General features: G+C 40.5%; 1 protein-coding gene across 1 annotated transcript in view; it reads left to right on the top strand.

The window, feature by feature from the left end:
- The first annotated feature begins 660 nt into the window (after nucleotides 1-660).
- The window catches only part of LOC113405047 (TGF-beta-activated kinase 1 and MAP3K7-binding protein 3-like), a 66,309-nt gene continuing 43,604 nt past the window's right edge, over nucleotides 661-23,365 (top strand). The window contains exon 1 of the mRNA XM_026649923.1: nucleotides 661-740. The gene's annotated coding sequence lies outside the window, so the exon portion shown is untranslated. The remainder of the gene's footprint in view (nucleotides 741-23,365) is intronic.

Genomic DNA, 23,365 nt, shown 5'->3' with positions numbered 1-23,365 from the left:
GGCGGCCAGCCGGCCTGGGCGGCGCCATGTTGGCGCCTGGGTAGAGCGGGCTGGGCCCCTCCCCTTGTCGCCAGGCCGGCGGCCCGGATCCCGGAAGCGCTTTACGGCCGCGCCCAGCGTTCCACAGCCCCCCCCCATCCCGCCCCCTCTTCTGAGCTCGCGCTGCCTGGAGACCAGTTCCCACCTCCGCGAGCGGACAGTGGGGACCCAGGAGGAGGGGGGCGTCCCGGGCAGCCCCCGCCCCTCCCCCGTGTAGAGCGAGGGGGAGCTGGGCATGCTGCCGCCGCCGCCCCCCAGCGCACGGTAAGGGGGGGCGGGGCGAGACTGTGCCGGTCGGGGGGTCCCGGGTGCGAAGGGGGGCGAGGGCATCGGTGCCTCGGGGCTGGCGCTTCGGGGGGGAACCGGGGGCTGGGCTGCGGTGACTGTTCCTTGTGGGCTCCGACCGGGGGGGGAACCCGCCGCTCCTCTGACGGGCTGGGGAGGGGGCGATGGGTGCGTGGTGCCCCCCTGGACAGCAAAACTTTGTCTCTGTGTGTTTGGAGGCGGTGTGGGGGTTGCCTGGTGATGCCGCGTGAGTCTGTGACCGGGAGGTGGCTTCTTGCGCGGGGCCACAACTATTGTCTGGCTGTTTCTGGTGTAAGTCATTGCAGGTGGGAGAGTTGCCACCGCCTCCTTCCACCCTTCGGCATGCTGACTCTGCAGCCTGCTGCTGTTGTGGTTTTGGCTCTGCCATAGAAGAGGTAACTATGGCCTGGTTGTGCTCTGTCCGGCTAGACTTGAGCTCCTGTGTGTTGTGTTCTGTAATCAGTCAAACATATCAGAGACGCTAATTACGCCTAATATAGATGCTTTGCTGCTGTTTTGAAATTCCTGTTTGAGGGTGTGTTTACACTTCCTTCAGACATGACTTGTAATCCCATATCAGCTTTTCCCCCGTCTAAGATTTTTTTCCCCTTTTTTTGCTCCTGTTAAATATGCCCAAGAGTGACTGTGTTTTAAAGTTTCATAAAAGTACTGTACGGTTCCTTTATCTTTGGAAAAGTGGCATGGCCTAAATGTGGCAAGTTAAAAGGTGGTTCTTAATAAAGTAAAGCAAGACACTGTACTAATGTTTCTATAAGTCTACATAAAAGCAGCTATAAAGATTGTTAAATGATATTGTCAGTTAACATTGTTTGCTAATTGTCTTATATCCTATTTTAAACTGAGGAATCCTTTAAAACTGGTAGTTGCTTTTCTAATTATTACAGTAGGCTATGCAGTGAATGTTCGTTGCTGAAGCCTTGTCAGTATGATTTTCTACAATGACTTTTTCATTTTACATAAACATTAATAGGACAAATCTCACTACTGATTTATCAACTATCAGTAGAGAATCTTTGTTTTTAGCTCGGGCATACAGTACTACAAGAAAAAAGTACGAATTGTCAATTGGTAGACTGGTAGCCTATAACTGGTATATATGAGCAGTTTATGTTTTGAGTATTTTTTAAATTAAACCCTCTTACAATGGAAAACATGCCTTTTTTTAAAAGGAGTTTATTTTGATAGTTAAACTACTGATTTTTTTTCTACTTACAGTAGAATAACATAAAAAGCTTTCTTTTCCTAAGTAAAACTCCTGAAGTTTCTGTTTGCAAAGCTTCTATTCATTTTATAAAATATGGTAGAAAAACAGTGTTTGTATTCCATGTTTTAAGTATCTATATTATAAAGTGGAACTATGGCTTTTACTTGTAAAATAAAAATTCTCCCTCTCTTCTGTTCGTGTCATTTTATACTCTGCAGGTTAAGTTGTGAATTGAACTTGTGATTAGTGAGGTTGCAGGCATGGTGTACTACTATTCTGTCTGCTGTGCATTACCAAGGGATCCTTGCTGCCTTGTATAATAGTGGTGTGGCTTATAAGAAAAAATAACTATTGACTTGACTGAAGCTGTGTCGTTACTGCAGAATGAGAATGGCCACTGTGAAATGTCACGCTACCTAACTCAGGTGTTAGGCTATGTCTACACTACCGTGGTAAGTCGACCTATGTTGCACAACTTCAGCTATGTGAATAACGTAGCTGGAGTCGACGTACCTTACGTTGAGTTACTGCGGGGTCTGCACTGTCCTGTCGACTTACCTTACTCTTCTCGTTGGGGGTAAAGTACAGGGGTCAACTGGAGAGCGATCTGCTGTCGATTTGGCAGGTCTTCACTAGACCTGCTAAATCAACCGCCGGTGGATCGATCTCAGTGTGTCGATCCTGGCTGTGGTGTAAATGTAGCCTTATTGTATTAACAGCTGAGAGTTGTGTTAGCTGGAGCCTATGCCCCTATCAAGCCAGTCAGCTTGAGTTAGTGTTTTTTTGTGTGGTTGGGACTTGAGTTAGGGGCAACACTCAATTTACAACTTAAGTTAACTCTGCAGTGAAGACAAGCCCTGAGACTATTGGTTTGCAAATAAGATGAAAAAGATGCTGAAGGAGCTCTTGAAGTAGGCGACATTGAAAAGTCTTGATAGCCTAAATTGTATAGCTAAAAGCGATTTTATCAAACTGGCACTTCGTCTTAGGTGTTGATAAACTTGTCCATGCTTATTGATCTAGAAAGTCTCCTAAAAAGCAGGTTTCTTAGTTTAGTTCAACTGTAACAAAACAACTTCATATTGGGGTATTTCATCACAGGTGGTCTTGGCAAAGATTTTTCAGTATCCAAGAAAAGTAGTGTATTATAATGGTAGACGGTATTGGAGAAATTATTAATCAAGACAGGTTCTGATATGTTTCTAGTTCAGGCTGTTAATTTTCTGAATATGATGCAGGACTTAATGGGTGAAGTTCTATAGCCTGTGTTATGCAGGAGGTCATATATAGGTAGTCATAATGGTCTCTCTCTTGGCCTAAAAATCTACCAATATTAAGTTGAAGCGTGCATAGAAAATCATTTTATGCCTCTGTTGTTTTTTTTCAAGCCTAAAACACAGTTCTAATCTGAAAAGCAATTCCGTAAAAGTAGCAAGTAGTGTTTTGTTTGTCTGTGATTCTATATTATATTTTCTCAGTTTACAAATAACAGGTTTTTTTCCTAAGCAGAAACTTGTCTTGGAATCTGGCAAGATTCCTTTCTTGCTTTTTGCATTATCGTAGATAATAAAGATTCTGCAGGCCAAATGTTATTTTCAATATTGCCTCTTCTAACCCTGTAGCTTTAAGTGGACTTACTTAGGATGTAACGGAGTGCCATGATTTCAAGACAGCTGCCCCAGTCCTGCAAAGATTTACACTTGTACTTAACTTGAAGTAGGTTGAGTAGCCCCGTTATAGTCTGGCCTGCTGAAACTATATTAAGGTGGCGGGACACCATCCAGAAACAAACCAGTCAAGTTTTTGAGTCCTGTAGTGTATTATTAGGACTTGTCAATGTCACCTTATGTCCCCTTTGATATGGAAACACAATAAATAATAAACATGAACCCCCTAAAACCGTTTTTACTGAGCAAAAGTTCAGAATAAAACTTGTACTTGTAACCAGTACATCTCTAAGTTGGGTAACATTGAGGTTTTTTTTTAAAAAAAAGTTTTTACTTTTACAGCAACAGGTCCATAACAGCCAACAATCAAACTACTAACTCAATGTTTTCTATGCTTAGTACATTTTTTTGAAATCTAAAGCTGGTAAGTTTTAGTGAATGTTCAAAACTAATGAGTATAATATAGTTCCAAATTTAATAAAATGTGGGTATGTTAAATGTGTTGTGTACACTTTCTGTAGTTGAGTCTAGTGACCTTTTTACTTTTAGAAACATCTTTCCAAAAATGTAAGATGACCTTTAATTAATATTAAGAATCTGGAATAATTTCTTGTTGTAGTTGAACCAGGTAATGTGTCCAGCTTTAATATATCAAGAAAGACATTGATTTTTGTCAAATAATCCAATAAAACATACATAATGGAGAATAAACCCTATGGAGAGGTTTCCTTTTTGTGTATCAGAGCCTCCATATTATTTTTTTCTTGGGCACCTTTTTGAACTTTTCATTGGGGGTAATGATACAAATGTACAAAACAAAAATGTCTGCCAATGTTTGTGGTTTGCAGTTATATTTTCTCCCCCCCTTTGGTGTGTGGAAGGCTCACAAAAACCAAACGGGCAAATTATACAGCGGAAGCAGTAAAGTTGCCTAGGACAGTGTAACCAAACTAATATTGAATGTTTATTTTCAGCAACAAACAGTAGCAAAAAATCAGAGGTTAGTGACTTTTTTTCAGTTGAAGGTGCCCTTTTAATGGCTGTGTAATACATATCTTCTGCATGCTCCACATTTTAAAAACAATATATATTTTGTGCTATCTTGTCTCCATAAGAATATGGGAAATGAGACTTTCTTGTGAAAGACTGATGATAACGGTTTTGCTGAGATTGCATACAAATAGATGACAAATGGCAATTCATGTGTGTGAGGGATTACAGCTAAATGAGGAGAGAGTTAGACAAAATAAAAATTCCTCTTGGAGGGTGGGGCAGAAATTTATTTCGACTGTCAGAAGTGCTTTCTCAAAATTATTTTCAGAACAAGATCCTCAAGAGATTCTACTGAACCTCAGATAATTTATTTAAAGCAGGTCTTGCAAAGGAGAGCAAATGCTGAAGATGCCAGCAATTGTCTGCAAATTTGTCACATACCTGTCCTAAATTGAACAAATTTTGGCCTGACATACATGCAGAAACCTCTGTGGTATTGAATGTCCTGTTCTGTCTGCTTATTCTTCATGAAGTAGATATCTTGGCTGTAGCCTCATTCTAGTATCAATAAATACTTAGAAGATCGGGTTCTGATGTTAACATTTTAATGCAGTGGCTCTCAGTCTTTCTAGAGTACTGTACCCCATTCAAGCGTCTGATTTGCCTTGCGTACCCCAAAGTTACACCTCACTTAAAAACTACTTGCTTGCAAAATCAGACATAAAAATACAAGTGTCACAGCACACTGTTACTGAAAAATTGCTTACTTTCTAATTTTTACTATATCATTATAAAATAAATCAATTGGAATATAAATATTGTACTTAATTTCAGTGTATAGTATATAGAGCATTATAAGCAAGTGATTGTATGAAATTTTAGTTTGCACTGGATTTGCTAGTTCTTTTTATGTTGCCTGTTCTAAAACTAAGCATATATGTAGATGAGTTGATGTATCTCCCTGAAAGACTTCTGAGTACCCCCAAGTGTACATGTACTTCTGGTTGAGAATCACTGTTTAATGTCTACCAGGCACTTTGATTTCAGAAGTTTGCCATTGATGCAGCTTTCTTATTAGTGGGATGAAAAACTGAAAGAAATATGCTAAAGTTGAAGAATACATAGATATTCTGGATAAAGAAGAAATGTATGATGCTGGTATAGGTATTATAATCCAAAATTTTTGTAACACTGCATCTTTAGTGTTTTACCTTTCTTTTCCCCTTAATCTTTTTCCTTGATCCTGTCTCCTCTTGTACATATATTAGACCTGATAGATCCCACTACATATGTCTGTTCTTCAGTTTACTGAATGTTTTAATTGACCCAGATCCAACAGGTGAACAGACTTTTTCCAAAATTTAAAACAAGTTTTTAAAAATGATAGAATTAGTGCACTAAAGTTCAATTGCTTGCAAATATAATTTGCATAGTAAGTAGACTTCGTAAAATCATGTGTCAAGTTTTACCAAATAAGTTGATCCAACAAGCTGGGATTTTTTTTTTTATTTACCCCTATGTACTGTCTTACAATGACCAACATAACACTGTAATCATAGTTCAGTAGTTTGACAGTATAGTGTAAAAATGGAAGATTGGTTGTGTGGTTGGATGAGAAGATTCTTAGAGCACTTTATTAAAAACCTGAATTGTGATTTTTGTGGACTTCCTGAAGTCCACCCTAGAGATTGCTATCCATATTCTCAGTTGCTGTAGGGATTAGATGCCTGGGAAGTGGCAGTAGACCGTTGACAGGAAAGCGGCAAAAGAAATCAGACTTACTTTTCTTTTTATGAATGTAGTCCAGGAAAAAACATCTCTTGCAGCAATTTTTATATGCTTTCTATATTTTTTGCACTTCCCCTCCTGTTAAAATAAACACAAGTGCTTCAATCTGCCTATCTTTGTCTCTAATCCACTCTAAGTTTTTATTCTTCCTTTGCTTTGAATACCTTGTTTCCCACCCATTACATGTGTTTAGAGACATGTCCTAAAGACAGAGCTTTTATCAGTCCTGATAAAATGCTGTGAAAAAACTGGCTCACACTCAATTTGTTTTATTCTTTATTTACTTTTTTATAATATGTGATCCAGGAAAAAACATAAAAACTGTAAAATATGTGGATTTATGTTTTCATTATGCTAAGAAATATAAATCCCCAATAGTATGAACATGTATTAAAAAGAAACTTCTGGTCATTTCCCTTTTTTGTACGGTGGTTGTGATAAATGTGTTAGGTGAGTGGCACACACCACGGATTTGGTCAACTTAATGTATCCTCTCTACACACATGCACATCATACATCATTTGAAGGCTTACTGTGTCTTCTTCAAGATAAGGTGTGATGTGGAGCAGTCAAATGGTGCCGTTATCATAGAAATAGGGATAACCAATGATACCATCAACACGTTAAAATGACCACTTTGGAATATTTGCATTCAAGACATAAAATTGGATTTCTTCGTGGCCTCAAAGCATCACAACAACTGTCTGGTAAAACAAAATATGATAAGTTTGTACAGGTATCACTGAAATGTAATAGGGCTGGTGATATTTCTAGTCATCATTATTATCATAACTAGGGCCCTACCAAATTTATGACCATGAAAACCGCATCACAGACCGTGAAATCTGGTCTCTCCTCATGAAATCTGGTCTTTTGTGTGCTTTCACCCTATACTATACAGATTTCATGGGGACCAGTGTTTCTCAAATTGGGGTTCCTGACCCAAAAGGGTGTTGCAGGGGGGGTCACAAGGTTATTTTAGAGGGGTTGCGGTATTGCCACCCTTACTTCTACGCTCTGCCAGCAGCAACACAGAAGTAAGGGTGGCAATACCATACCATGCCACCCTTTACTTCTGCGCTGCTGCCCTTGGAGTTGGGCGACCGGAGAATGGCGGCTGCTGACTGAGGGCCCAGCTCTGCAGGCAGCAGCGCAGAAGTAAGGATGTCAGTACCATGCTATGCTATCCTTACTTCTGCACTGGTGCTGACGGTGACTCTGCCTTCGGAGCTGGGCTCCCAGCAGGGTGGATTTGATTTAAATCAAATTGATTTCAATCATGATTTAAATCACTAGTCAGGAAGACTTGATTTAATCATGGATTTCTACATAAAAATGCATTCTTGTTGGTTGTTATAACCTTAATACATATTCTTCACAACTCAGATAGATGTAGGTTTCATTTTTAAGGGTACCCACTATACATTTTTTAAGTGATTTATTTTGAAAACTTGTCAGGTTAGTTTTACAGCTATATCAGAAAATGAATGATTGTTTGGTTATTTCATTTAGCAAAGGTAATTGAAGCAGATAGTTCACCTCCCAATGACTTCATAAATATCTCCAATTCAACAGGTTAATCATTAATATTTGGAGGATTTTCTTGCCATGTTGTATTAGGAGGAGAACATCACCAGACAGACATTTAAATTATTTTATTTAACTAAAACAACAATATTATGTATTCTGGATTTTTTTTCTTCAACAGCAAACATATAATATTTTAACAAAACAAGCATATGAATTTTTGAATTTAGTTAAACATTCAAGTTTTTAAAATCAGGTTTGTTTTTGTTAAGATTATTTTTAACTAAAATAGTTAAATGAAATATTTAAAAAAAAAATTAATCGACATCATCAGCCAGGTCAACACGAGAAACTTAAAATATTGGCTTCTGCTGCTAACTCAGTTGTCTTCACCTTCATTTTCCTGTTCATAATCTGGAAAAGAAAAACAAGCTTTCCTGCTTTTTCAGGTCCCAAACAATTTCTGAATTTGGAATGAATTAGTCCAAAGGAAGAAAATATTCTTTCTACACTGGCAGAAGAAGCTATTGCTATTAAAAGTGAGATGATCACTTCAACAGTCTCTGAATCCAAGTGCTTAAGTGACTTCCACCAGTTCACTGGTGTGACTTCCTTTAAAACATCATCAGCAAACATATATTTCATGAATGGTTCACCCTTAGCTCTGAAGTTTATTATAGTTGGCATTATGGAGGGATGATTGCTGGATGTCCATGTCGTAGCCAACTCCTCTTCTTCAGCTGTTAAGGTTTGACACTGTCCCATTCGTTTTTTTTTAATGCTTGTAATTTAACTCTGTTATTGCATATTTCTCTTTTTAAGATCTCACTGAGTTCTTTCCAGATTTCAACAGTGTCAGCAATAAAACAGCTATTTCCCTGCATTTTGTTCAAGGCTACAGAAATAGGCTTCAGGGTATTCCGCATGTGTTCAACATTTCTCTTAAGCCCAATGTTCAGAACTTTGGCTGTGACAGTGCCATACATTTTTTTTCATGATTTTGTTCACAAACTGTCATCAGATTAGGCCAGTTCCTCAGACAGTGCTCAAAACAGTCCACTACTGAGTTCTATCACATGTCTTGTGGGAGAGTTAACTTGATTCATCCCACGTTTTTTCAGAGCAGCTGCTGTAAAGTGATTGTTACGGAAGTGTTTTGCAATTTCAATAACATTAGCCTTTATTTCTGGAACACTGAAGTCTTTGGCTAGGAGGTGCATCAAATGAGCACTGCAACCGTATGTTGTTAGCTTGGGATTCTCTTCTAAATAATTTCTTCTCATCTTGGATACATTTGCAGCGTTGTCTGTGACCAAGCTGCGTACTAGACATTTGAATTTTTAACAGTTTGTTATAGTTTTTACTGCTACTTCTTGTAAGTATTCTGCTGTGTGTGCATTTCCTGATGTATCAATTGTTTCTGTAAGGAAGACATTCCCTTCTTCTGTTGTCACACAACACATACAACAGGATCATTGTGGACATTGCTCCACCCATCAGGACTCAAGTTAACAATTTTACCCTCTAGACCTTTTGCACACTGCTCAATTTCTCTTTCATACACTTTATCCAACAATTTGGCTGTGACATCTGCTCTTAATGATTGAACCATGTTAATGAAGTGTGGGTTCTCAATCATATGGAAAGGAGAGTTTGTTGCATAAACAAACCGGGCAATTTTTTCATCAATTACCTCTTTTTGTAATCTTGCTGGTTCTTATCACAAACTTGTCTATCGTTGTTTCTGGATGATGGAGATTTTTTTTCTCTTTTTGCCACAGGTGATATACTGTGGCTATGTGACATACATGATACTGAAACACTGTATCATTGGCAGATAACTCTGAAACTATAGAAAATGATGCTGATCTTGAAGGTGGATAGTCTTCAGAATCCTGTATGTTGAGGATGGATTCTCCTAAACAAAATAAGTCAATGCAGTTATTTAATTATTACCATATTGATCATTTAGTATTACTTGTATTCACTGACACTCAGTACTACTTTAAAGGTGAATTTGTAAAAGGAAGATCTGCCTATTTCAGCTATGTATTTTTTATCACAACTGCATCTAAAATGATAGTACCATAAAGTAACAACTATACTTTTTGCTCAAACATGAGAATTCAAGAACAGTCCAGAAGGAAGACAGGCAGTCTTTACGAAAGAAATATGAAATAAAAAAGTTTAGCAACCTGAAGATCCTGCATGTTCAGACATGTTCCTTTCATCATCTTCAACACAGCTTCCTCCTAAGAAGGAACACTTCTCATGATGCTGTTTCATTCGGGCAACTAGGCGTTGCATTTCTTTGTTGCACTGTTTGCATTTTGCACACATACCTGTCTTACCCACAGGTAGAGGAACTTCATTAAAATATTCCCAAACTGGGTCTCTTTTACAGCCTGCTGCCATTATAGGTTTTCCCTTCTAGTGAGAGAATGGTATGGTAGATCTCAAATCAATGAAGGCTACACTCGCAAAGACTTCAAGACTTCTGGAATATGCTGCTCAAACAGTTTCACTTTTGTTTCTACTGCTTGTCCCTCCCTTTTCACATTATCTCGAGACTTCTTCTCCTTGTCCAGATCTATTCCGCCCCCCAACAATCTACTATTCATTGAACTTTTTGAAACTTTGCAATTTTAGAGAGAGGTAAGGGATTGACTCTGTGTACACAAATTTGCAGAGGGACAATAGGGTTGAGGTATGTTATTTCTCACCTCTGTATATTATTTATTTATTTTAAAAACATTTTTGTTGTTAACAAGCATGTTATCTCTGGAGACACAAATCCACAGTTTGAGAACTGCAAAACTAAGCATCTCTGATGGTATCTTCTAGACTGAGCACTGAGTCCCATTGGGTAGATAGAAAGATTAACCGAAATAATCTATACAGAAGCCCCTGGAACCCCATAAATTGGGTCCCTAATCCATGAACTATTGGAACTCACAAAACTTTTCTTAAACATTACATGAATATATTCTCATACTATAGAATTAGAATTTATAATCCCTATTCCATGATGAGATATCTGAGCTATAATGTATCTTAATCAAAACTATCTTTAGATAGCTTCTTTCCTCAAAAAGCATTTTATCAAAAAAATCTGATTTAAATAAAAAAATCCATTTTTTTTTTATTTTTTTGATTTTTATCTGTCCTGCTCTGTTCAGTAAATGAACACTCATGTAGAAGGAGAATATTTGGATTTAAGACTTTTTCTCCCCCACTCCTGGGCCTTTTGTGTTCTAGAAGTGTCTACATAATAGCAGATTTTAAGGTAGCCATTCTACAACACAAAAACTTCAGGACCAGACTTCAAAGCGAAACTGCTGAACTTCAGTTCATTTGCAAATTTGACACCATCAGCTCAGGATTAAACAAAGACTGTGTATGGCTAGCCAACTACAAAAGCAGTTTCTCCTTCCTTGGTGTTCACACCTCAACTGCTAGAAGAGGGCCTCACCCTCCTTGATTGAACTAACCTCGTTATCTCCAGACTGATTCTTGCCCGCATATTTATACCTGCCTCTGGAAATTTCCATTACATGCATCTGACGAAGTGGGTATTCACCCACGAAAGCTTATGCTCCAATACATCTGTTAGTCTATAAGGTGCCACAGGACTCTGTTGCTTTTTACAGATCCAGACTAACATGGCTACCCCTCTGATACATAATATTGTATATCATATATCAGTACTTGGGACCCTTTGTCCTATGCTGCACATGAGACCCAACTTGTATGGCAACATCTCTCTGTGTGCATGGGAGCTGTACTGAATTATGTGGCATAGTTAAGTAATAATTTCAATAATTTTCAGTTATACTGAAATATTTCTAAAATACTTGAAGGTGGAAGTTAGTCTGGAAAGTGTATTTTACTGATCACTTGTCTATGGGAATTTGCGACTTCAGATTTGATAGTCTGCATATCTTAATTGTCTGATAACCTGGTGGTGTTTACAGTATTAACAGTAAACAGGTACTGTACAAAATATTTGATGCTTTATAATATTTTCAGTAAGCGTTCTGAAGATAGTTTTTTATAGAGTATATCAGGGATCAGCAACCTTTGGCCCGCGGCCCGCCAGGATAAGCCCCCTGGTGGGCCGGGCCGGTTTGTTTACCTGCCACGTTCGCAGGTTCGGCTGGCCGCAGCTCTCACTGGCCGCGGTTTGCCGTCCCAGGCCAATGGGGGCGGCGGGAAGCGGCGGCCAGCACATCCCTGGGTCCGCGCCGCTTCCCGCAGCCCCCATTGGCCTGGGACGGCTTACCCTGGCGGGCTGGATGCCAAAGGTTGCCAATCCCTGGAGTATATTATTGAGAGATGTTACTGCAATTCCTTACTGGTATTTATCCAAGGTTTCTAGACATGTAATTTTAAATTGATTAACAAATGGGAAGTTGGCGGAGTTATGAAAAGCATAATAGGGAAATGTTTAATTGTATACATCTTACTAAACATTAAAATTGTGGAAAAATTAGGAAAACATTAGGCATATGTTGGCTGCACACATTTGCTTCTCTGTTTTATGAAATAACTTACTTCCATGTAGCTGAATTGGATGTGCATTCCTTGTTATAGGCAGTAGTGCTGATGGAATCCTAACCATCTGCAGTGTATAACCTTCTGGTGGTATTTTTTTCATCATCAATCAGGAAAGTAAACTTGATTTTTTTTATTTTTATTTTTTGTAATGCTACTTAATAGTATTCTAAAGCTTTTCTGATGATGCTGGATTTAAGTTTATTAGCTCTGTATATAACTTGTTAAAACACAAAATATATTGGTTCTTATATATTTCACATGACCCACCTTTTGTAATCATTCCAGTATTATGCAGCGTAATCATTCTTGCTTGCTTCAGTTATTTCCTCCCATTCTCTAAAATGGAAACATTTTCTGCTTCTGGCTGGAGCTCATGCAAATGACCTTGTCTCAAACAGATGCTGCAAGTGAATCAGCAGAGATGCACTCCTGGAAATAATGGCTTTCTAAGAAGATGTTAAGGGGATTTATTCTTTCTTTAAAGGATACGTATCTGAGGGCTAGTTTACACTGGCCATGGCAACGCTTTAACGTGGCTCATCTAGTCATGGAACAGCGCTGTCTATACTGGCGCTTTACAGCGCTGAAACTTGCTGCACTCAAGGGGGTGTTTTTTCACACCTGTGAGCGAGAAAGTTGCAGCGCTATAAATTGCCAGTGTAGACAAGCCCTTAGATTCTTCTTCTTGTGCACTGTGTACCCCTAAAACTCCTATTGGATACATCACAGAACACATGAACAGATTTTTGCATTTTCTGCGGTCAGGAGCTAGTGACCATCGCCACTTCCTAGAGTAGAAGGGGGAGTAGTCTCGGTGTCCTTTTGTTCCCTTCTGATGTGGCAAAGATAAAGTGGGAATAGAGAAAGGAGGATCTGTGGAGCAGTGTAAAATTTTCAAAAGCGCCTTATGGTAAGTCTATATTGCAGTTAAACACCCGTGGCTGGCCCGTCAGCTGACGTGGCCTCACAGGGCTTAGGCTGCAGGACTGTAAAATTGCAATATAGACATTTGGGCTTGGGCTGGAGCCCAGGCTCTGGGACTCTCTCTCTCTCTTCACAGGGTCCCAGAGCTTAGGTTTCAGCCTGAGCCCAAATGTCTACACAGCAGTTTTTCAGCCACAGAGTCTGAGCCCCGTGAGTCTGAGTCAGGTGACCCTGGCCAGCCATGGGTTTTTTAATCCTTGCATAGACATACCCTAAGTCCTATTGAAAGTCAATGGGACATAGGCTACTAAATAATTCCCATTATTTTGAAAATGGGACTCAAGAACTTTTTGAAAATTTTACCCGTGGGCTTCCCTAGCCTGGAACACTGACCGGGTGGCTTATCGAAACAAAGCCAAACCTGCTTTAGCAATCTGGGCCTGTAGTACAGCTACTGTTGCCTATTCACTATCCCCAGTGGGAGAGCACCACCATATGGAGCCCCAAAGATGCATGAAATACTACTAAGGACCTTCAGCAGATGCATGAAATACTATAAAGGGGCCTTCATCTCCACCTGTTGGAGTGGCCCACCCCAATGTCCTTCCTCCCCTTAAGTGCAAGCAATAGGTCATCGGTCCATCAACTGGGATCCCTCTATTAAGACCTTAGTTTCAGATCCATGCTTTTAGAAGTGGGAAATATCTCCTAGTGTAAAATTTCCTTTTCTATGGGCAATCTCTCTCCACTAGCTCGCATCCCTAAGTATCTCATCATGGGAACTACTTACCTGAGCAAAAATCCTTTTTCCTCCAGTGCCTCAACAGGGGCACCTATAATCCAGACATTCTTCAAAAGGCTGGATAAGCAGGACCTCAGAAGGGAACCAAACCTCCAAGGAAAGCAAGTTCTGAGAAGTCCAGGCACTTCCAGACCTCTGACTCTCAAAGAGATCTATTAGAATAGTCTCTGTTCAATCTCCCTATCTTTGCGACTCCGAATAGAAATGGGAAGTAAACTGAAGTCCTCACACAAGTGGAAACAATCTTGCAGCCCTCTGCCAAAGAATTCAGTAAGGAGCTGGATGTGTCTAGTTCAGGCACACTATCTGAGCAAGAAGCAATAAAAAGCACAAGAGTTATCCTGGATTTTGGTATAAAAAAAGGCCAAAAAATCCTTCCTTCTCTTCCTTGAAATTTAGGATGCTAGGTAACTCTAGTGTATACGTAAATGAGAAACCGTAGTACTGTGGATCATCACAATTTACTCTTTATTTTAAGACTTCCTAACTGAATCCCAAATTGGATGAGATTGTCTCTAATCTGGAGTCATGTTTATCTGATGAAACAACCTTTTCTGTTAGCAGTAGTGGTGGAGTTAAAAATGTACAGCAGTTAAATAGGTGTTCCATTATTTACTCAAATGTGTAGTGAGAAAATATTCTCATATTTGCCTCCGAATATATCACAAAATTTTAAATCCTATTACTGTGATTTCTGTTGTCTCCTAGCTTGAATTCATAGATTCTAGGACTGGAAGGGACCTCGAGAGGTCATCGAGTCCAGTCCCCTGCCCTCTTGGCAGGACCAAATACTGTCTAGACCAGGGGTCGGCAACGTTCGGCACGCGGCTTGCCAGGATAAGCACCCTAGCGGGCCGGGCCAGTTTATTTACCTGCTGACGCGGCAGGTTCGGTCGATCGCGGCCCACACTGGCCGCGGTTCACCGTCCCGGGCCAATGGGGGCGGCGGGAAGCCGCGGCCAGCACATCCCTCAGCCGGCGCCTCTTCCCGCTGCCCCCATTGGACAGGAGGGAGGGTGGGACTTGGACCTATTCTGAGCACCACCAAAAATTATACAAACCTGCCGCCTGTGTCTCATTTAACACTCTCCTCACCTACCTCCCTACTTTGAGTTAGGAAAGACTTTTCTGGTTGATGTTGGGGAGGACTAACAATGTTTACATTTGGTTAAATTCTGCACGTGACTTTTGGATTATAGCTGTTTAAAAATGGCTGAACATTTTTAAAGACTTAACTCTTACCGGAAAGAAGACCGGTATCTTATGGAACTCTCAAACAATATTTTCACGTTTCTCCAGCAGTCATTAAGGAACAGAAAATATTTAGCTGAATTCAGTAGCTGCTTATATAGCTGCGTGCTAACTCACTAACCAGTAATGATACTTTAAATGCCAACATTAGTAAATATTTCCCTGCTCATCAAAACATGTAAGAATGAGAGAGTCATGTTATGCATATCTACACCAGTGTTAGCCAAAGTGAGAGTAGGTAGACAAAGGGTGGAGTAGTTAGGGCAGCCTAGAAGATATTAAAATCAATGTTTTAACATGGTATCACTGCTGAAGATAAACGTGGCTGTTTGTCAAGTGGTCAGTTTAACTGGGGGTGGGGCGGAATTTTACCTGAAATAGTGGCCTTTCACAGGCAACCAAGTCTAGACAGCAGCGCCGGCTCTAACTTTTTTGCTGCCCCAAGCAGCAAAAAAAAGCGCCGCCCCGCCGAGCCCCCCACCCCCACCCCCCCCGAGCGCCGTGCCGCCGGAGCCCGCCCGCCCCGCCCCCCCCCCCGCCGGCGCCCGCGCCCCCGGGCCCCCCCCCCCCCCCCCGCGGAATGCCGCGCCGCCACCCCATGATTGGCCGCCCCTTAACAGGTGCCGCCCCAAGCATGTGCTTGGTTGCCTGGTGCCTGGAGCCGGCCCTGCTAGACAGGCAGCATCTCAGTGCCTTCATTTGGGCATGAAAGCTCACGAATCATGCCAACAAAAATAAACAAATCTAAACTGTCATCTGACACCCTGAGTGCCCCAGTATGTTTTCACAAGCAGTACTGCCAGGGGTGGCCAGTACTGCAAGGCTGAGTGCCACCTAAAGATCACATGGCCCATTCATTGAATGACACAAGGGTCCTGTGGGGAAGAAGTATGTGGTCAGGTAATCGGCTATATCATAATGCTTGTACAAGGGAGTCGAATCAAAATTTCATAGCCTTAATTCTGGCATTTGCTAACTTTTAAGTGCTTACTTTACAACCTTAATGATGTTCTAACACGTTTTTACATAATTTCTGAATTTAAAAAAAAACTTTAAAAAACCCCAGAAATTCTGTGATGTGGAACCATATTGACCCCAATTTAGGTAGTCTTCAGGGTTTGGGCCTTTACATCCACAGCATAGACTTCTACCACTTTGAGCTAATTGAATAACTGGTAGCATTAATAGGCTATTGTTCTAGATGTGGACACATTTTGGGTTACACAGTTTTTTGTCGTAGCAGATGAATGTAGAGACTCTGATTCAGTTCTAGGTTCTGGAAAGGAATGTGCTCTAGTGGTCTGATTCTTCTGTACCTTGTGCTCCTTTCTAGTTCCCTTCTTCTCCACAGTTTAGGCCCCAATCCCCCATATGCTTGCTTATACCACCTTTTGGTCCTGTTTATTCCTACCGTTCAAACCAGCTCCTGATCCCTCCCCACTGTCATCAGCACTCCATATTCCAGTATGGTTGCTTCTTCCTTCTCTTCTGTGCTATCTCGGTGCCAGCAAGCAGAGGCATTGAAAGGAGAGGAGACCGTCTTAGCTCTTAATTCCTGTGCCCAGTGCTACAGAAACAAGGAGGAGCAATTGCAGAGAAACACCTGCTCAGCATTTGCGTTGCTAGTATGGCGCATGCTCAGTCACTCTGTGGGAATGGCATATGTACAGTCCAGTTGGCACAAGGCAGCTCTAAGGGGATGGAGCATGCTGAGTGCAAATGGGATCTTCAGAGAATTTAGCTTCCAAACTCTGGCAAGTCTCTAATGAGCATGTTCAAGCTGTGATTTTATTTATTTATTTATTTAATTTATTTTAAGAGGCTCATAACTTGGTGAAATTTGGGTGGACGTTCATGGGGACTACAAAAGGTGCAGCTCTAAGACCAGGGTGACACTCCCTGCCCACCCCAACCAAATTTCAAGCCCTTGCTCCAAAGCCTGGAGGCAATAGAGTTTCTCAGTGAAACAACTAAGATTTTTTTTAACATGAGCAAAACTTACTTTTTCCCTAATCTTGTTCTTGTTTATGGCTGTTTTTTAGCTGAAACTTGCCAAAAAAAAGTGAGGTTGACTGAGGCAGACACCCAGCATGGAAAATTTCAGCATAATAATTTGGCAAAAGGATAAGCATCTGAAAATAGGGACTTACAATAGAAAGTGTTGGACAGCCTTACTATTGAGGATGTTGCCTGCCTGTGAATTATAAATTTCCTTAGGGATATGTCCATTCTCCCACTTGTATTGATATTCTAAACTGAAATGTGTATCAATTAACAGCTCCTCTAGCACAGATCTATTTATCTTCAAGGAATTGGTTGCCTCCTTAATAAAAATGTGCTGATTGATGTTTTACTCAGTAGTGTTGAGATCCCTTCATATTTAATGATTGTCATCTGTACTATAGTGTTCGTTTGTACCTGCAATTTTAATTAAATAGAAATATATTTAGCTATATAGTAATACTCAGTGCAGTCAGAGAATTGACCTGCCAATTCTATTCTTGGTTTTTAGATTTGTTTTTTTAGTTGCTTCTGGACTGAAATATTGTCAAGTTTAAATCCAGAGTTGTTATATATGGCAGAGATTATATAAACTTTTGATAAATTATAATGGAAAGGCTTGATGGGTCATTTGCTATAATAAGACTTCTAAGGATGCTATAAGTAACATTTGTTTATAAAATACAGAAAAATTGCCATTATCTCAGTGAAAGGATTTTCATGGTATCCATTTCAGAAGTAGGAGACTCTTAATCTGTCCCCTTACTACTGCTGTTTTTAGTCTTTTCTTTGTGACGAGCTACACAAATAATTCCAGAGGAAGTAAGCCGGTCTCTGGGCCCTGAAATGCTATGCTTTGCTGGTGCCATGGAACAAATAGTGTCTTCTACATCTATAAGAGCGCAGGCAAAGCCAACACATTAATTTAGGTTAAACTTCCAGTAGTGGGGGGAAATGAAACTATATATAAACAATTATAATAAACCTATAAATAATAGGTTTTTACAAGTTCTTCATCACCATAGTATCTGAGCACCTTAAGATAGTAAGCAATTCTGCTAATAGAGATAGTATTGACTGCATATATTTGTCAAAATAACACAATATAATCATGCCAGTTTTAATTATTTTGGTAATTTATTTCAAAATACCTGTCAACAAGTATGTCTGTAATACAGACAACAAAAGGATTCAGGAAATGTTTTTTGACAAATAGATTCCTTATTAGGCATATTAATACAGAACATTGAGTAATAATTCATTCAAACTACAATACAGAAATGTATTTCCTGAACCCCTCAGAAGCAGTGCAAAGGCTTGGGGGGAATCAGGGTAATGGAGGAGCTGAGGGGGAAGGAAGTCATTGCTGGGAAGGAGCCTGGGAGTGAACCTGGAGGGTGATTGGGTATAGGTGGGAGAAGTATGGAACATTTTTGGGGAGGGGAGGGATTGTTAGGGAGTTGGGAAGCCTACCCATGCAGACCCTGGCAGACCCCTAGCGTCTCCCAATCAGTCAGGCACATCTGCCCCCATCCCCATGTGTCCCAGCACCCCCACTCAGCCACCCCCCCATCCCCTTGTGTCCCTGCACCCAGACTCATTCAGCTGCCACTCCAGTCTACCCCCACTAGCCCTTCTAAATTCCAATCTGTGACCACCTACAGCAGCCCTGTGTACCCCACTCTGTCTTTTCCCTCCATCCCACATATCCCATGCTGCCTCACCTGGCCCTGCAGGCGGGGTGCTGTGAGGAATGCAGCCTCTGCTCTCTCCATATCGGCTGCTGACTGATGCAGCCGGTGAGTCGGCTGCCTCTGTTTTAGCATCACAGCAGTCCCTGCTGGGTGAAAGATGTAACTTTAGAGCATCTCTGGCAGAATATATTTTCTGTGGAGAATAAAAATATCCGTGGGACACATGAGTTCTGCATGTGCACAGTGGCGCAGAATTCCCTCAGGAGTAATACATCATCCCTGCTTGTGTAATTTGGGGGACTGAAGTTGGGATCCCCAGAAGTAAAAGTAGGCACCTCCACCACTTGACCTAAACAACCAGATGTCTTAGCATTGAAGTAATAGCAGAGTCATGAACCTTATAGCTGTAAGAGCTACACTGTGTTAGTGTGGATTACAGAAGTACCCAATTTGAAACATTTCTTCTGAAAGACTGTTGGCAAAATGGAAGAGTTGCCTTCATTATATTACAGACTTGGGTTCTGTATTCTCTACTCCCAGCACCATCTGAAGTGACATTGTGCAAGCTCCTTTACCTTACTATAAAATTAATTTATAGTCCCCTTCCCCACCCCTAAGGGCTGAAACCATGGTTCATTTTAAGGGTGGTTAAGAACAAAAACATTAACAGTAGCCTGTGGAAGAGCTGAGACTAGAACTCATGTTCTGTGGGTTTGCAGTTCAGTACATCTTCTTCTAAACTGTATAGCATTGTATGTGGGAGTTCTCTCCTGTTCTGTTCTCCAAAAATGTGACAGGTGAAATGCTGCATCACTGTGAGATTGCATATAACAGGCCAAAATTGTGGTGTTCATGAAAGCTGGCAAAGCTGACAGTATGCCTGGTTAACTTTGGGGTTCTTTTTTCCCCCAGCCACATCATGTATTTCATTAATTGCTTAATCAATAGCTATAGGTTGTGTGTACCAGCAAGTAAGCCAGTTCATGCCAGATTGCCATACAACTTTCTGGCTTCTGGCATTTGGTTTATATGGTACAGTAGTATATTGTTGCTGGGGCGTCCTTAATTCCTTCGCTATCTGGTTGATGTAGAAATTTATCCTAGCTTGCATCTTTTTGAGGCCCTGCTGAAATCTTCTGACAACCACTCTTCAAGTTTATGCACCTGAGTTATGGGCAATACATGTTCTTTCTGAACCCAAATGGGTTATCTGGGCTGTCAAATTGCAATGAAGCTTATTTTTTTATCATAAATTTGGTCCCACAGCATAGAGGTGGGGATCCCTCATTGCCTGGTGGGAGATCATAAGTACTCAGAGAAACATTCATTAATAACAAAGGGAAAATTTTATTAGTATCTTACTTATTTAGTAGATTTGAAATGATGAAATTTAAAATGCCATTATCTAAAGGCCTTGCTTGATGCAAGGCTAGTATTGGTGATTTTAAACCTTGTTCTGTTACTTCAAAACAATGAAATAAAAAAATACAGTTGACTCTAAGTAAAATGGCTATCTTTGAGGGGACAGACATATGCCACGGTCATGATTCTTATCAGGGGATAAAAGGCCCATAGAAAGGAGTATCAGTTTTGAAGCTGATATTATATTGTTAGTGAAATGCTCCCAACTTTTTTCCCTTAACAGCATCCCAGTGTATTGGGCAACCTGAGTATGCATCTGTTCCTAGCACTACTTAAGTTATGCTTGTCCAGGTACAATCTGTGTGTAGCAAATTCCCTTTGACAGCATCAGATGATTTTAATGTTCTGTGGCAGAAGAGGAAGAAGAATAAAAAGAAGATAATTGTGGCTCCCATTTAGATCTTGATGGATCATGAGAATGACATCGTCAGCTCTCCTGGTCTGGAGGCCGTAAATGAAAGGAACAGAGAGTCCTGGGAAGAGATTTGAAAAAAGGAAGATGCAGGAAAAGATGGATGCCTCTTAGAGGATGTGAAATCAATAGTTTAAGGCAAATAAACTATCTTGTGGTGCAGATAAACACACTAACACACTTGCTTCCAGACCACAGATGGGGACCCCACAGTGATCCATCCCCATCTCCCTCAGTGTCAGAATGTGTTCAGTGGCAGTGATTCATTTCCTTCTTCTAAAACAAAGAACCCTACCTGTCTCAGAAGTGCAATCCTGCTTTCTATGAGTATTGTCAGGACAACAAGAATTATTCCTGAATGTGATCTCAGCTGTAAGTAAGCAACATGTTTGCTTTAAACTTTCTTTTCCATTTCCAACATCGGCTCTGTTTTGAAAAACTTGTTTATCATTGTTGAATGAAGAAAAACAACCTTATTTTATAGTATGGTTTGTCTGCATAGAATCCATGAAATCCTTTTCAGTCATAATCCTTTTATTACATACAGTAGTCATTAAATAACAGCAAATGAATTTATTTTTTAAAACTACAAAGGATTAAAAGATCATGTAGCATAAGCACAGGAACATGGAGATCTGTGTCCTCTTTGCATTCTACTACTGCAGTGTCAGTATGAACAAAATACTGGCACGTGGCATCCCTCATCATGCATACCTGCACAGTGTGTCCAACAATTGTAGTAATTTGCCTAGGATAAAAGGGAAAATCCCAATTTGTGTTCTTGGTTGTGCTTTCCCCTCTGCTCACAAATGTTATGGAACATTTAGGTAAGACAGTAGAGACATATGTCAGGTCAGTGTGATTTTGCTTCGATAGGCATCTACGTCGACCCTCAGGATGCACTCAAACACCTTTCTGGCTCTAGAGAGGTTGTAGTTAAATTGCCAATTGTTAGCATCTCATAATCTTAGTATTGCAAGGCAACAGAATGTAAGCTAAGGTCCCCAAGGCATTTAGCACAGATATACCACATATTTCTTGATTTTACTGCAGCAGTGGCACCCTTATCTACTCTTTTCTGCACATTGTCTAATTATTTAATATTCTGGTATCCTGAATCATGACAGGTGAGCAAGCGAAGCACCTTTATGATCCACCACATCTTTATGGTTGTAGAGCTCTGCAGATTGAGAGGGGAAATGAACAAAGAATTGGGACGTGAATTCCATCAGTAGCCCCAGCATACTTTAAGAAGTCTCAACATCATTCACGGCCCTCAATTATTTGATTGGCGTTGCTAACTTTAATGATGAATCAGTAACATTTACTTTGTTGCAGTACTATTTCTCTCATTGTCTTTCCCATGCCAAAGCTTTCAAGTGATAGTCTGCATTCTTGGCTCGTCTCCAAAGTGCTATGACAACTCATGTCCAGAAGAACAGTCTTTTTTATCTGAGTGAATTTCAGTTGTTAATGCCACGCATACAGTCTAAATTGACTGGTTGTGTTTTGGTGTCTCGGCCAGTTGCACTTGGTTTAGATCATTACAGTGTTGTCCCAGCAGTGGGCTGAGCTCTGTTTTGCCGAAAGTCCGCTTTCTTTGTGGTTCAGTTTGGCATTTTAAATGGACACAGTTCTGTGTGTTCCTCTACCTTGTTTTCAGGTTACAATTGACTTTTCTTTATAATGTAACTGTCTCTGCCCAGTCTGCTTCCAAGCTGTTAAGCAGCAAACTCCAGAATCTGGAGGATGTAGCAACCTGCAGTGCTAGGAATGTCTCCACAACAACTGGTCACTGTGATCATTGAGGCAGGAGATGGAGCTTTGTGTAAGCCATCCTGTAATCCTAGATCATTGTTTCCCAAACTTGGGATGCCGCTTGTGTAGGGAAAGCCTAATTAATAGTTGCACTTCAGGCAAGTTTGAAGTTGAGCCAGTCTTGGTTGCAAAGCCTGTTCAAAGGATTAGAGGTGAGATTACATGATTGCATCTGCAGCCAGGTCACATGCCAGTCATGTTTACAAGGCTATAATTGGGTGCAGATGACTACTGAATAGATAGTAGACATGACTGGGATGAAATGTTAAAGACCCTTTTTTTTGGCCTAGTTAATCCTTGATGAAAGAGAATTTAACTTGAGCTATGTTCAGATTTCATGGAGTGGAATGAGGTTGCCACTTAGGTGTCCTACTTATTTATAAAAACTTTAATATCCTGGCAACTTTTCCTTCCTGGTCACTTATTTCTACAATCCCTGTAAAATGTGTAGCAGTAACAAACTGTCTTTACAAGGTTGCTGCAGTATTGAGGGGTGTGAGAACAAATGATATATCTTCGCCTAGGAGTATAGCCCAGACATTTGACAAAGAACTTACTCATTTTTGGGCTCTGCTCTGTTAGGCAACAAACCAAAAAATAGTAATATTCTTGTATTTAAACTCAGTGCTTTCTAATTCTATCTTCTGAGCTAGTTTCCTTCTTGTCTTCTCATGTTTTGTTGTTGGCATAGACTTTATGGAGGGTAGTCCCTTTTTCAGAAGTATGTAACCAAAGCAGCAAGGGAGCTGAGATAGTTTTATGAGTATAATATCACATATTTGGAATCAGCTGCCCCCACTGCCTATGGTGATCAGCCAGTGCCTAATCTTTTTAAGCAGAACTTTCCTGGAGCAGAGCATGATTTGGGCAGCGGCGAAGCTTAGGGGAGGAGTTGAACAGGTTCTTTCCACTTAACTCCTATCTCTTTCCAGCAGCCAC

The sequence above is a fragment of the Terrapene carolina genome, unplaced genomic scaffold (assembly GCF_002925995.2).
Source record: "Terrapene carolina triunguis isolate 2854851 unplaced genomic scaffold, T_m_triunguis-2.0 Scaffold23, whole genome shotgun sequence".
Classification (NCBI taxonomy): Eukaryota; Metazoa; Chordata; order Testudines; family Emydidae; genus Terrapene; species Terrapene triunguis.
This window is presented reverse-complemented; position numbering and strand designations above follow the sequence as displayed.